The sequence below is a fragment of the Protopterus annectens genome, chromosome 4.part0 (genome assembly GCF_019279795.1).
Source record: "Protopterus annectens isolate FY-2018-M chromosome 4.part0, PAN1.0, whole genome shotgun sequence".
Taxonomy (NCBI): Eukaryota; Metazoa; Chordata; order Ceratodontiformes; family Protopteridae; genus Protopterus; species Protopterus annectens.
The window spans coordinates 607198037-607212094 of NC_056733.1; the positions used below are offsets into that span (position 1 = coordinate 607198037).

General features: G+C 44.2%; 1 protein-coding gene across 1 annotated transcript in view; it reads right to left on the reverse strand.

Annotated features, from left to right (window-relative positions):
• DNAH10 (dynein axonemal heavy chain 10) overlaps positions 1-14058 on the reverse strand; it is a 5879077-nt gene that overhangs the window by 3477007 nt on the left and 2388012 nt on the right. The window lies entirely within an intron of this gene.

Below are 14058 nucleotides of genomic sequence, written 5' to 3' on the forward strand. Positions count from 1 at the left end.
TCATGGCCTCTTGACACAGGGGGTAGGATTTGGTTCCTCCTTGTTTGTTGATATACCAGACTACTGACATATTGTCTCAACTGAAATCATTCCAGAGGGAAGAAGTGGATGTAATGCCTGCAACACTAACAGCACCACTCAACTCCAGAACACTGATATGCCGGTTGGCCTCTAAACTCGATCATATGCCTTGGACTGTCTTTCCCTGAAAATGCCCCCCCCCCCTATCAGGGAAGCGTACGTGGTCACAGTGGTGTTGGGTTGAGGGGTCTGAAAGGGGCGACACCAAAGTTCTGCATCTGGCCTTATCCACCAAAGGAGATCTTGTTTTCAAGATTCGGTTATGAGCACCTGCGAGTTTAGGGGTGGAAGAATTGCAAACCACTGGGACAATAGTAGCCATTGTAACAGTCTCATGTGTAACCTTGCCAGAGAAACTATTGGAATGGTTGCAGCCATGGACCTCAGAGCCTGGAGAACTTCCCTCACTGACACCTTCTTTTGACAGAGTATCACACGCACTTGCAATCTTAACCTCTGAAGCCTGTGACCTCGGAGAGATACCAGACAGGATTGAATGTTGAAAACCCTATAAACTCCAGCTGTTGGGTAGGTTCTAAGTTGGATTTCTCCCAGTGTACAGTGATTCCCCGGAACTCTGCTAGTGAAAGGGTGTATCGGAGGGCCATAGTCAGAAGATGCTTGGTGGGGGTGGAGAGGAGCCAATCGTCCAAATATGGAAACACCTGGAATCCTTGAAGTCTCAGATGAGTTATCACCACTGCTAGACATTTCGTGAATGCTCTGGGGGCTGTTGAGAGACCGAATGAAAGGTCTCAGAACTAGTAATGATTGGCTCCTGGTCAGAAGCGAAGGAGGCTCCTGGAGCATTTGTCCATTTTGATGTGGTAATACGCATCCCAGAGCTCTATCGAGCACATCTAAACATCCTCCCTTAAAAAAGGGAGAATGGATTGAATAGTGACCATGCAGAATGTGGTTTTTACAACTGATTTGTTTAAGTGGCTGAGATCAAGGATGGGTCACCAGTCCCTGGTCTTTTTTGACACTAAAAAGACTCTTGAGTAAAACCCGAATCCGCATTGGTCTGGAGGGACTGGTTGGATGACTCTTTTTTGACACAGCTTTGTTATCTCTAAAGACGCTTCTTCCCTTTAATTGGGTGGAACATCAGGAAGATTTTTTGTAGGTTTTGGACAGGAGGTTAGTGGGATGTAGTAACCTCTGGAGATTATTCTCTGCACCCTTCAATCATTTGTAATAGAGCACCAGGCAGTTTGGTGCAGAAAAAAATGAGCCCCGACTGCTTCCAGAGGAAAGCAATCGGGCAATGCTTCAGGAGCATTGATACGACCACCCAGAAAAAAAATCTCTGGAGTCTTGGTTTTGTGGATCTCCTCTGCCCCTAAAGGGGCGTCTTCCACCATTGAAACCCCCTCTGTCTCTGGGGGAATCCTCACCACATGCATTATGGAAAGGACCCTGGGATGTCTTGTGCCAGATTTTCTCACTCCTCTGGTTCCTGGAAAAAGAATGTTGAGGCTTGGAAAAATGTAGGCCAATGGCAGGCAGAGTCTTTCCATCTTGCTCGCACTTGGCTAGTGTGTCCTTCAACTAAGAACCAAACAAGGAAGATGGTTCAATAGGGGCATAAAAAGGAGGACTTGAAGAAGTCCGCAAGGTCACAGATGCGCATCCAGGCATGGCACCTCATGAATATGCCTGCACCTGCAGCTCTGGCCGCCCCTTCGGTTGTGTGGGAGAGCAGCCTCATGGACAAATTGGAAATAGATTCAAGGGTGGCAAGTTGAGAAACAACCTTGTCCTGTGCCTCATCAGAAACTTGACCCGCGAGGGATCCAGAAAGTTCAGTAATCAGATCTCTTTGTTGCCTTGTGAAGTGTGCCAAGTAGTTCAGGGACCTGGCAGCAAAGGTCGCTGAAGCAAAGACTTGCTTCCCCAACCTGTCCACAGCCCGAGACTCTCTATTAGGCGGGTGGACAGTAGGACTTTCTTCTGCTAGATCATTTTTAGTGGCCGCCGCCACCACCACCACAGCATCAACTGGCAAACCTCTGGACCAGTGTGGATGCTCTTCCGGGGGAGAAAGAATCTTATCAGGTCTCCGGGGAATGTCGTCAATAGAGTCAGGATTCTGCCAAGCATGCTGCACGATGAGCTGGATTAACTCGTCAGCAGGTGGGGTCACCCAAGAGGTAGAAGGGCGGGAGTGAAAAGCCTGCAGGAACACAGATTCCTCTGAGGAAGGGTTGGGGGGCTTCCAGCCACCCCTCTGTTTTAATAGTTCCAGGATGTCTCTGAAGAAGACATCATGCAGGGGTGACCATGGGGACCCCTCCCCATCATCGTAGTCTGTGTCTTCTGTCAAAGACTCTTCAGGAGAGTCTATGTGCTTCCTCTTGCATGCCTTCTTCCAAGGAGGTTCCTCAGTGGGAATATCTGAGGAGGACATGGAAAGGTGGGTACCCTGAACTGGGGTTTCCTCAGCCTTTTCCTCCCAGTTCCCCAGGGAGGTGGCTCATGGTAGCTGTAGCTCAGAGGGAGCAGGATGAAGTTCCAACGTCAGAGCGCTTCTGGAAGCAAGCACCCTCTCCATCACCCGAAAAGAAGGTACGCCCAAAGGGGAGTGGGAGCCCTGAACCGAGAAGGACAACCTCGGAACCAGAGTCACACCCTGCTCCATCAGACCCACTCCCAGGGATGGAGCCTCAAGCAGGATTGGGGTAGGCGTTATCTTCGGATCTGAGGGCGGAACAGATAAAACACTCGGAACAGAGCTCTGAACCGAGGACTCTGCCCCCCCAACCATGTGTCTGAGGAAGGGCTGGTTCCATTGGAACCGAGAACCAAAGGGATGGCCCTGAAATCTCAGTGACAGTCACTGTCAGTGCCGAGGAACGGGGCTCCACAAAAGACGTTGGAGCAATGGGCTTCAGAAGTGATGAGTCCAAAGGAGGAGTATACGTCAGAGTCCTGGGAGAGATAGACCCAAGTCCCAGAGGGGGATGAGTCTTGGGAACATTTGGAATCCCTCTGGCCATTAACAGCTGATCCAACAGGCACACCGCATCAAGTTCGATAGACTCCTGGTGGACCTCGTGGATACTCCTGAAGGGGAGTCGGGTCGATCCAAAAAAGGGCTGTACATTTGACTCAGGAATGGATCCAAAGAGGGGGAGTATTGGGTCCATGGTGTCTGAGATAGTGGCACCGTAGTCTCTAATTTGGAGTCAGGAAGTAAAGGAATCAATGGTGCAGTAAAAGGGCTCAGAGTCGATGTCATCGGTTCCAAAGTAATGGCAGAGGTTGGAACCACTTTCAATGTAGTCAAAGGAAAGGTCAGTGCCGTAGCTGTAGTCGAAGGCAAGGTCGGTGCCATAGCTGTAGTGGAAGGCAATGTTGGTGCCATATCTGGAAGAGTCGGTGCCAAAGGTGGCGCCGACATCGATAATCTGGTAATCCCCATGGCTTGAGTCAAAATAGTATTCGAAGCAGAGCTCAGAACAGCAGTAGTCGGAGCCGAAGTAGCAAGTCTATGCTCCGAGGAAGTTTTGTGGGCCTTATGTTTAGGCATCTTACCGCTATCACCAGTCAGTGAATAGGGATCAGAGTGGGGACGTTTCTTGTCCTTGCTTAGAGGGGTTGAGACCTCCAACACAGAAAGGGCCTCTGAGAAAGGAGAAGTAAGAAGGCCTTTCAAAATCAATTTATTCTTTCGTTTATTCAGCGTCTGCTGACTGAAACTTTGGCAGATTTGACAGGGGGGGTTGAACAGAAAGATGAGGAACCCCCAGACAATAAACGCAGTCATCATGCAAATCACTATTAGGGAGTTTACCATTGCAAGAGGTGCAATGTTTAAACCCTGAAGATCCTTTTTTCTCAGACATGTCTAATAAAACTAACAGACCAGCCTGTCACAAACACGCCAACAACAAGTTTATTAAACTATTAAAAAAGATAAAGGAAAGAAGATACCAACAATGGTATCAAGAGATACCACAAGGGTAAGGAGAGGGTGTACCAGTGATGGTAAGAAGAATTACCCAAAGGGTAGAGCTAGGTATGATAAAGATACAAATAACTCTAGAAAAATAGAAAGGAGAAGTTTTGAAAGTTTTAGAGAAAGACTAGAGAAAAGTTTCCAAAATATCAAAAAATATACCACTTAGCTTGAGAGCTCGGTGAAACACAGCTATATGGCTACGCAGCAAAGGAGATCTGGGGTAACAGGGAGAAGGGCATTGTGGGTAGCAGCTTAGCTTGAGATTTTTTTGGTGTACCCAAGCTTGGTATTAGGCTGACACGGTTCCGAGGGGCTCGGAACCAAACCCATCAGTGATGAATGGGAAGAAGATTAACAACATCAGATTCAAAATTTGTAGTACTTAATTTCATGGACAGGGAATCTTTACCAAAGATATTTCAATTGACATTCACAAAAAATTGAATATCTGGGGATAATCTTTGAAAGTATCTGAGCATATAATAAAAATTAATTACAAAAATGATTGTTAGAGCCAAAAAATAATAAATAACTGGAATAAATTGTCAGCTTTAAAAAAAGATAGCAACTTATTAAAATGGCCATTTTACTGAAAATATTGTAATTTAATTCAAACAACTATATTGACTCCAGCTATAGAACAACTTAAAACTCTGAACTTTTTAATTTTAAAAAAAGTTTATGGCATCCCAACAGACCAACGATAGCATACAAACACCACATTAGAAGATAGAAAAAAAGAAGAGTAATGCTACCAGATTGAGATCCTTATGCACAGTCTTCATATATCAAACTTATAATACATCATTTGGATTGCTCTTACAATTCTAATTAGAAAAATACAATTATAGTTATCTGAAGATAAGAAATGGAAACTATCCAATCAAATTCTTGAATAAATTATTTATTAGCATTTGTTTTCAAAGATTGTTTGTCTACATGTAAGTTGCCCCTTTTCAGCAGAGGACCATAGAAAAAAGCTACAAGTGTGAATACATGTACAAAAGGTACAAAAAGTCATCAAAATTTTTCTTATCTGCTTTAAGCAATTTAACAGAATTAATTAAAACAGAACATATAGTAAAACAAAAAAGAAGTTATGTACTCACCATAACATTCCATGTTTGTAGTCCATCTCGCCCTTCATTCTTACACTTGGGTTCGGAGCTGAACTTCGGCTCCGATTCGACAATTCTCTAGCTCAAAGTCTTCTGGTTGGCTCGTGGCAAGGAGGTATCCCATAATGCACCGCTGACATATCCCAAATCTTGTTTGCTGCAAGTAGTAAATACATAGAGACAAAGAAGAAACCATGTAGAGAGGTCTGAACATAGAGATAAGGCAATGGTTACAATTCCCCCAGGTCCTCAAAGGAGGGGGTAGGAGGGTGGGACAGTAAGAATGAAGGGTGAGATGGACTACAAACATGGAACATTATGGTGAGTACATAACTTCTTTATGTTCTGTAGTCCTATCTCGCCTTCATTCTTACACTTGGGACAGTGTCCTTAGCACCTTTATCCTGGGTGGCTCACGGGAAAATGCTCCTGAGTACTGTGGAACCAAAGGAAGATCTGTTCCTGGAAGCCATGTCCAATTTGTAGTGAGTTATGAATGTATGAGGTGTAGCCCATGTTGCTGCTGCACAAACATTATCCATTGGAATCTTTGCTTGAAAAGCTACCGAAGTAGAAACAGATCTGGTAGAGTGGGTTTTCACCTTGAAGGGAAGATCTTTGCCCCTGGACGTATAAACGAATGAAATGCAGCTTAAAATCCAGTGTGATAAAGTGGGTTTTGAGACTGGTAGGCCCTTCCTTGCATACAAAAAGGAAATAAACAATTGGTCTGACTTTCTGAAACTCTTAGTTCTATCGAGATAAAATTGCAATTGTCTATGAATGTCAAGTTGGTGAAATTTGTACTCTACCGTGTCAGAAAAATTAAGGAAAAACACAGGTAGTTCAATGGATTGATTAATATTGACACGAGAAGAGACCTTAGGAACAAATGAAGGCTTGGTCCGTAAAGAAACCCTGTCTCTGTGAAATACCAAATAAGGGGGCTTAATAGAGAGGGCTTGCAGTTCTGAGACCCTCCTTGCAGATGTAATGGCCACTAAAAATATGGTTTTCCATGAAAGGAATTTGTGGTCACATGTTGCTGAAGGTTCAAAGGGATGCAAAGTAAGTTTTTGAAGGGCAAAATTCAAATCCCAGGGTGCCACAGGGTCCATAACTGGGGGTCGTAATAATGTGGCCCCTTTAAGGAAAGATCTACACAATCTATGCACCATAAGGTTAGGATCATTAGCCAAATGAAAGGTAGAAATAGCTGCCAGCTGAACCTTAATAGTGGCAGCGGCTGAACCTTGATGGAACAACTGTGTAAGAAACTCCAAAATGGCAGAGATGGGAGCTGTATAGGGATTGAGGTTTCTATTACAAGCCCAGAAGGAAAACCTTTTCCACTTACTGGCGTAAATCTTTCTAGTTGAAGGTTTGTAAGAAGATGTCAGAATATGTACAACATCAGGAGAAAAGTCATGAAACCTGACTAGGGATGGAACAGGAGCAGCCACACTGTCAAATTGAGGGTTTGGAGAGAGGGATGGAACACCCCTGACATGTGGTGCAGTAAATCTGGCACTGGGTCCAGAGTCCAAGGTTCATCCATTAGGTGAGGTCTGAGGAAGGGGAACCAAATCTGATGAGGCCAGTAAGGAGCAATGAGGATCATTTTGCTTCCCAAGGATCTTGCTTTCTGAATTACCTTTGATATCAGGGGAAATGGTGGGAAGGCATAGAGAAGTCCCGAGGGCCAATTGTGAACGAGTGCGTCTCTGGGTGCCTCTCCGTTCGGGGGGATCAGGGTGAAGTAGTTGCTGCATTTGGCATTCAGAGGGGTGTGAAGAGATTGCAGCAAGGTTGACTCCATCTGGGAAAAGTTTGTTCCACAATGTGTGGATTCAGAGTCCACTCATGAAGCATCAGAATTGTCCTGCTGAGTCTGTTGGCTATCATGTTGGTTTTCCCTGGAATGTGCATTGTGATCAGAAAATGTTGGGAAGACACTGCCCACTCCCACACTCGAAGGGCCTCTCTGCAAAGGGGATAAGATCTGGTCCCTCCTTGTTTGTTTATGTACCATATCACCGACATATTGTCTGAGTGGATCGCAATCGTCCCTAGAGGGAGAAAGCTGTGAAGTGCTTGCAACGCCAGAAGCACTGCTCTCATCTCCAAGATGTTGATATGCAAATGAGCCTCGTGTTCCTGCCATGTGCCTTGGACTGTTCTCCCGAGATAATGCCCCCCCCACCCTATCTGGGAGGCATCTGTGGTCATGGTGGCGACAGGGGGAGATGGAACAAACGGTCTGCCTGTGGTCAGATGGCTGGACTGGGTCCACCAGCAAAGATCTTGTTTGCACGATTCTGTTATCAGGATGGGGTGAGAAAGAGGTAGTTGCTGCTGCGACCATTGGGCAAAAAGTAACCACTGCAGAACCCTCATATGCAGTCTGGCTAATGGGACTAATGTTATTGTAGAGGCCATCGTCCCTAACAATTTGAGCACCGTCTTTGCTTTTGCCTTCCTCTGTGGAAGTAGACTCCAAATTTGTTGCCTGGGATTCTGGATTCTCTCTATGGGGAGGTAAGCCCTCATTGTGACAGTATTTATTTTGGCGCCAATGAAATTCACATGCTGAGAGGGCAACAATGCAGATTTTTGCCAGTTTATTGTAATCCCTAGCTGCAAGCAAGTTATAATGGTGGCATCCCTGGCCTGTAATAGTAGGTGTCTGGTGGTGGCAGTCAGGAGTCAGTCATCCAGGTATGGAAACACTTGGAATCCAAGGTATCTCAAGTGAGCCGTTATCACTGCCATGCATTTGGTGAACAACCTGGGGGCTGTGGTGGGACCAAAGGGCAGGGCGCGAAACTGATAATGACTGGCCCCCAGCCAGAGGTGTAAGTGACTCCTTGATGCTCTGTCCATTTTGATGTGGTAGTACGCATCTTAGGAGATCTATGGAGCACATCCAAATGTCTTTCCCTAACAACGGGAGTACTGACTGTAAAGTGACCATTCGGAACTTGGACTTCTATACAGATTCGTTCAATTTGCTGAGATCCAAGATGGGTCTCAAGTTCCTTGTTCCTTCTGACACCAAAAAGAATCTGGAGTAAGTCCCTAATCCTACATGGTCTGCTGGGATGGGTTGGATGAGTCTCTTTATGAGCAACTTTTGAATTTCTAGAGTTGCTGAACCCTTGTGAATGGGTATAACATCCGGGATTCTCCTGATCCGAGGAGGGAGAAAAGAGAAGGGATTATAGTATCCTCTGGTAATTGTCCTTAGTACCCACTTGTCTTCAGTGATATCGTGCCAGGCTTCTGGGTATAAGGATATACATCCCCCGACTGGCTCCAGAGATACACAGTCGGGCCTCCTTTCAGGAGTGCTGGTAGAGATGACAAAAGGAATCAAGGTCTCCCTGGTTCTGTGGTCCTCCCCTGCCTCTAAGGCAGCATCTACCATTATTTCCTCTTCCTCTGCCTCTGGAAAAGGAATCACCCTGTGCATCCTGGAAAAATGTCTGTGACTTCTTGAACCACATCTTTCCACCCCTCTGCCCTTTGGGATAGGGTCTAGAAGGAACGGAAAAACAGACTCCCATGGCAGACAGGGTTTTCCCTTCCTGTTCGCACCTGGTGAGTGTGTCCTTTACCTTGGATCCAAACAATGAGGATCCATCAAAGGGGGCATTGGTAAATGTAGATTTAGAGGCTTCTGCAAAATTACACAAGTGCATCCAGGAGTGTTTTCTAAGAGAAACTCCTGAACCTGCTGCCCTGCTCGCTCCATCCACTGCATAAGATATCAGCCGCATGGAGGAGTTTAAGATAAAATTTAAGGTAGACATTTGTGCGTTAAACTTATCAGACACCGCTTCAGATATGTTAACTTGCAGAGTATCTCCCAGCTCTTTCAGGAGATCTCTCTGGAGCCTGTGAAATGAGACAGGTAGTTCAGCGATCTGAGTGTAAAAGCTACTGAAGAAAAGATACGCTTCCCGTACCTATCCATCATTCGAGACTCCTTGTTCGGCGGATGGACAGTGCAGGAAGTTTCAGCAAGTTCCTTTTTGGTGGCTGCTGCCACCACCATGGCATCTACTGGCATGCCTTTAGTGAGAAAATATTTGTCCTGAGGTGCTGACAAGAATGTATTAGGTCATCTAGGAACCAGTTCCACAGTATCAGGGGATTCCCTCACCTTTCGACTCACTAGATCCAGAAGCTCGTCGAAAGGTGGAGACACCCAAGAGACGGAAGGTTGAGACCCGAAAGTTTTCAGGTACACTGAATCCTCATCAGAAGGGGAGGTGGTGGGCCAGCCACCTCTCTGTTTCAGGATCTCAAGGATATCTGCGAAGGAGATATCATCAGAGGACAACTTGCGGGACCCTTCTGACTCCTCGGGGTCAGTGTCTGATGTAATGGACTCATCAGGGGTGTCAACATGCTTCCTCTTACAAGTTCTTTTCTGAGGGGGCTCCTCAGAAGGATATTCTGGGGAGACATCGGAAGACTAGGGGACCACTCATGGAGGGTTCCTGAGGCTGCGAGTCTCTGCTGTGTTGGATGAGAGAAGGTTCTGAGACTGAAGTCGGTGCTTCAGGGTGGAAGAGTGTTGGTGCCCCTAGTTGGAACTAAAGACTTGGACAAAACACTCCTCATCACCTTGAAAGCTGACCCTCCTGGCTCCAAGGATGCCCCCAGCTCCAAAGGTGCAGAGGCAGTCCTCAGTGCCAAGGAGATAGGCTCCAAGGCAGATGTGGGTTCCGAACTCACCTGCGCTGAAACACAGAGAGGTAAGCTCGGGTCCAAGCATCCCCCTTGGGCCTGACCGGAGAGCTTAGGACCTTAGACCCCACAGACCATACCGAAGGGGTCAGAGTGGATATCAGAACTGAGAGACCAACTGAGGTAGCTGGAACCAACCTTCCCAGAGCAACTGGCACTGACATCTCTGGCTCCGATGTGCCAGAGAGGCTCAGAGGAGGAACTGTGACAGGGTGTACAGGCTCATTAGGCTCCAGAGCCGAAAGTAAATTTGCCAGTGCAACACATCCTCATCAGAAAGGCTCCTCGAGGACCTGGAGGATAAAGTAGGGGACCTAGACCACTGAAAAATAGGTAATTCAAGTTTCGGAGAGACCGGACAAAGTTCAGCTGACCGGCTCCAAGACACAGACTCAGTTATCGGCTCCAAAAATCCTGGAACCAAAACTGATTGTTCCACATCAGTAACCTCTGTTGGCACCGAAACCAGTGGAGCCAAAGAGGAAGTAGTTAATTTGGCAATTTTGTCTGGTGGCTCTGACACAGAGTGAGTAACAGACCGCCTTTTTGTGGATTTAACTTTGTCTTTTTTGGAAGATGGCGACTTAGAACTGGAGGAGGAAGAAGAAGCCAACTCATCCTCAAAAGAATGCTTTAGCAGGCTTTTCAAAATTAGTTTGTTCTTTCTATCTTGAAAGACTCGAGGACTAAAAGCATGGCAAAAGGAGCAAGACTCTTGAAGGTGAATAGCACCTAAGCAGTAGACGCAAATAGTATGCCCATCTGTCAGGGACATTTTTTGGGAGCACTTAGTACATTTTTCAAAGCCAGAAGGCTTGTGGCTCTTTGCATCTTTAGACATATCCGTACAATTACAAACACCAATGCCAGAAAACCGAAAGAGAAAAAACAGGGACCACCTCTAATTAAACGGTTAGTCCTGCGGAAACAGCAGTCAGACAGAGGATTAGGTCCTCTAACGTAAATGGGCCTAGCCCTAGGAGAAGAGAAAACAAGTAACGGACAGAAGACTAGGTCCACTAACTTAAACGGGCCTAGCCCTGAAAGGTGAACACAAGCAACAGAACCGAGGGCTAGGTCCTCTAACTTAAACGGGCCTAGCCTTTGGTGAAAATAAGTTTAGAAAGAGAAACAACAATTAGACAACTCAAATAGCAAGAAAGACAAAAGTCGATGCAGGGATGCACAACAATTGGCCTATGGTAGAATGGCCAATCAGCAACAGCAAAAACAGAGCAAACAATGCCACAAAAAGCCTAAAACAGACACTGAATTATAAATGATCACTAGTAAGTTGAATACAACTCTTTTTGAAGTAAAAAGAATGAATAACAAGTAGAAAAAATTTCATTTAGCCACGGCCAAGAAGAAGCACGTCTGAGCTCAACGAGCGGCAAACAAGATCTGGGATATGTCAGAGGTGTATTATGGGATACCTCCTTGACAAGAGCCAAAAAGAAGACTTTGAGCTAGAGAATTGCCGAGTCAGAGCCGAGGTTTGGCTCCAAACCCAAGTGTAAGAATAAAGGCGAGATAGGACTACAGAACATCAAGAGTTTCACAAAAGAGAATAGAACATATCAATAGATAACATTTTGTAAGTCATGAATAAAATCTAATATATGAATACAACAATGATTCGAAACAAAGTGGAAGGAAAGAAAAGAAAAAGTAATTAGTGAGAACAGGCTTTTAAAAAGTGAGGTATGATAAAGTTTTAAAGCAAAGTGTTAGTGTAAGTGATACTTATACTGCAGTGTGCAGGAAGAGCAACATAAAAAGACAAGTTTGAAAGGCAACATCAGGGAAATAAGTAGTTGCCAGCAGAGAAAGTGGTTGGATTGTGCACTGGGTACAGCTGTGGCTGAAACAAATGATTAGTAGATGAGCTGAATGAGAGGAAGGGTGAGTAGGAGGATGTAGGATTATTGTCATGAAGAGAGGCTGTAAGGGGTCAGTATATGGCTTGTGGCTGGGTAGAGTGAGACACAGAAGGGATGTAAAGTGACAGGGGGTGAAAAAAGATGGACAGAAAAATCAAAGTAGTCAGCCAGGAGATGTTGAAGGGGAATACCAAGGTATAATACAAATAAGCAGATTATGTGTGGAGAAGAGTAGGAAGTGGTAAAGAAAGGAGAAAGGAAAGTGAATAGTTTGGGGAAAAGGATAATATAGACAAAGGCTGCAAATAAACTATATCAGTATAGCATCTTTATTTGAATAAATTATCCACAATATAATGCAATGTAAATTATCCCACTATATCAATGTATGTTAATAACATACTTCAAAATTACAAAATCAAATGTATATATAAATATGTGGACATTAAAAATGACTACCATTATTTACCCCTTTTGAACTAGCAAAGGAGTAATAATTGGTGTTAATAAAAATAGCAGATTGGAGTAAAACTGGATTCCTAGGGTGATATGATTGTTTGCAATATCAAACTAAAATCTATAAATGTAGAAAACCATGAATACACACTACAAAGAGAAGACTGGACTGAGATAAAATAAATGAATAAATATTTGCAAAGATTACTGCCAGTAATATGGAAAGAAAACAGTGGTAGGTTCCCAAAACTTTTGATGTATAAAAATAAAAACAATAAAATAATTTTATCTGGTATTTACAGAATAATAATTCATTACAAGGGTGCAACAAATTAGAATTTATGTACTTACCATAACTTGGCATCTGTGTTGTACATTTTCATTCTTCCTCACAAATGGGTTCACATCTGACCCTCAGATCCGACTAGGCTGCATACAAAAAACTTTGGGTCCAATTCTCAAGCTCCTCCCTCTATCCACAATGCTTGATTCTCTCCCTAACTTCTCAAATCGAATTTGCTGCCTAATCTCCCAATTTATAAAAGAGATAGAAAAAGACATTAGAAAATGGTAGAGTTCAAATCTGGAACTGAAAGGATCCAATACTGTCCAACAGGTACTTCTAGAATACATAAGTCTGGGGAATGGATTGGAGGGAAAGTGAGGAAGAATGAAAATGTACAACACAGATGCCAAGTTATGTTAAGTACATAACTTCTAAATCTGATGTTGTCCCTTTTCATTCTTCCTCACAAATGGAACAGAACCCCCAGCTATGTAGCCCTTAGGAGGTCGTCATGGAAGGACATGCCAGAGCACTGATGACCCAAAGAAGCTCTGCTTCTACAGACTATGCCCAATTTATAATGTGTAACAAAGTTGCAAGTCTTAGACTAAGTGGCTGCAGCACAAATATCATCAATAGAAGTCCTTGATAAAAAGGCAGATCATGTAGCCATAGAACAAGTGGTGTAAGCTCTAGGGGGTCAGTGTAAATCTAATCCTTTTAGAGAATATACCAATGAAATGCAATCAGTAATTGCTTTGTCTAGAGTGAGTTTTGATATCACCTGGCCAAAGCAGCTAGGGGAACAGGATACTCACAGCTGATCTAAGTTCCTGAACTGCTTTGTCCTGTAATAATGTATCTGTCTGTGCATATCAAGGAGGTGAAGCATGTACTCCCCCTTATTCATAAATTTTGGAAAGAAGACTGGTAATTGTATGGACTGGTTAATGTTATTCTCCATTGCCACTTTGGGAAGAAAGGAAGGATTGGTCCATAAAGATACCTCTGTCCTTATGAAAAATAATGTAAGGAGGCTTTGCTGATGAGGCCTGAAGCTCAGAAATTCTTTTTGCCAAAGTAATTGCTACTAAAAAGATCATTTTCCAAGAAAGAAATTTCATATTCCATTTGTCTGTTGGTTCAAAGGGTTTCTTAGTTAAACCCTGAAGAACCAAAGTAAGGCCCCAAGGAGGAGAGGGGTCTTGTTTTGGGGGTCTGAGAAGGACTCCCTTCATGAAGGCTTTACACAATCTGTTTTAAGCCAGAGAAAAGGATTTGTTTCCAGAATGGAAATTGATATTGCTGTCAACTAAAGCTTAATACAAAAACTAGCCATCTTCTTTAAAAAGAGTTGTTAGGAAGAGAAGAATGGCAGAAATAGGTGCTGAAAAAAAGGATTAATATTCTGGTTGCAAGACCAAGTAGAAAATCTTTTCAATTTGCTTCTGCAGACCTTCTTGGTAGAAGCCTTCTGAGAGGCCAAGACAATCTCATGAACTGAGGAAGCAA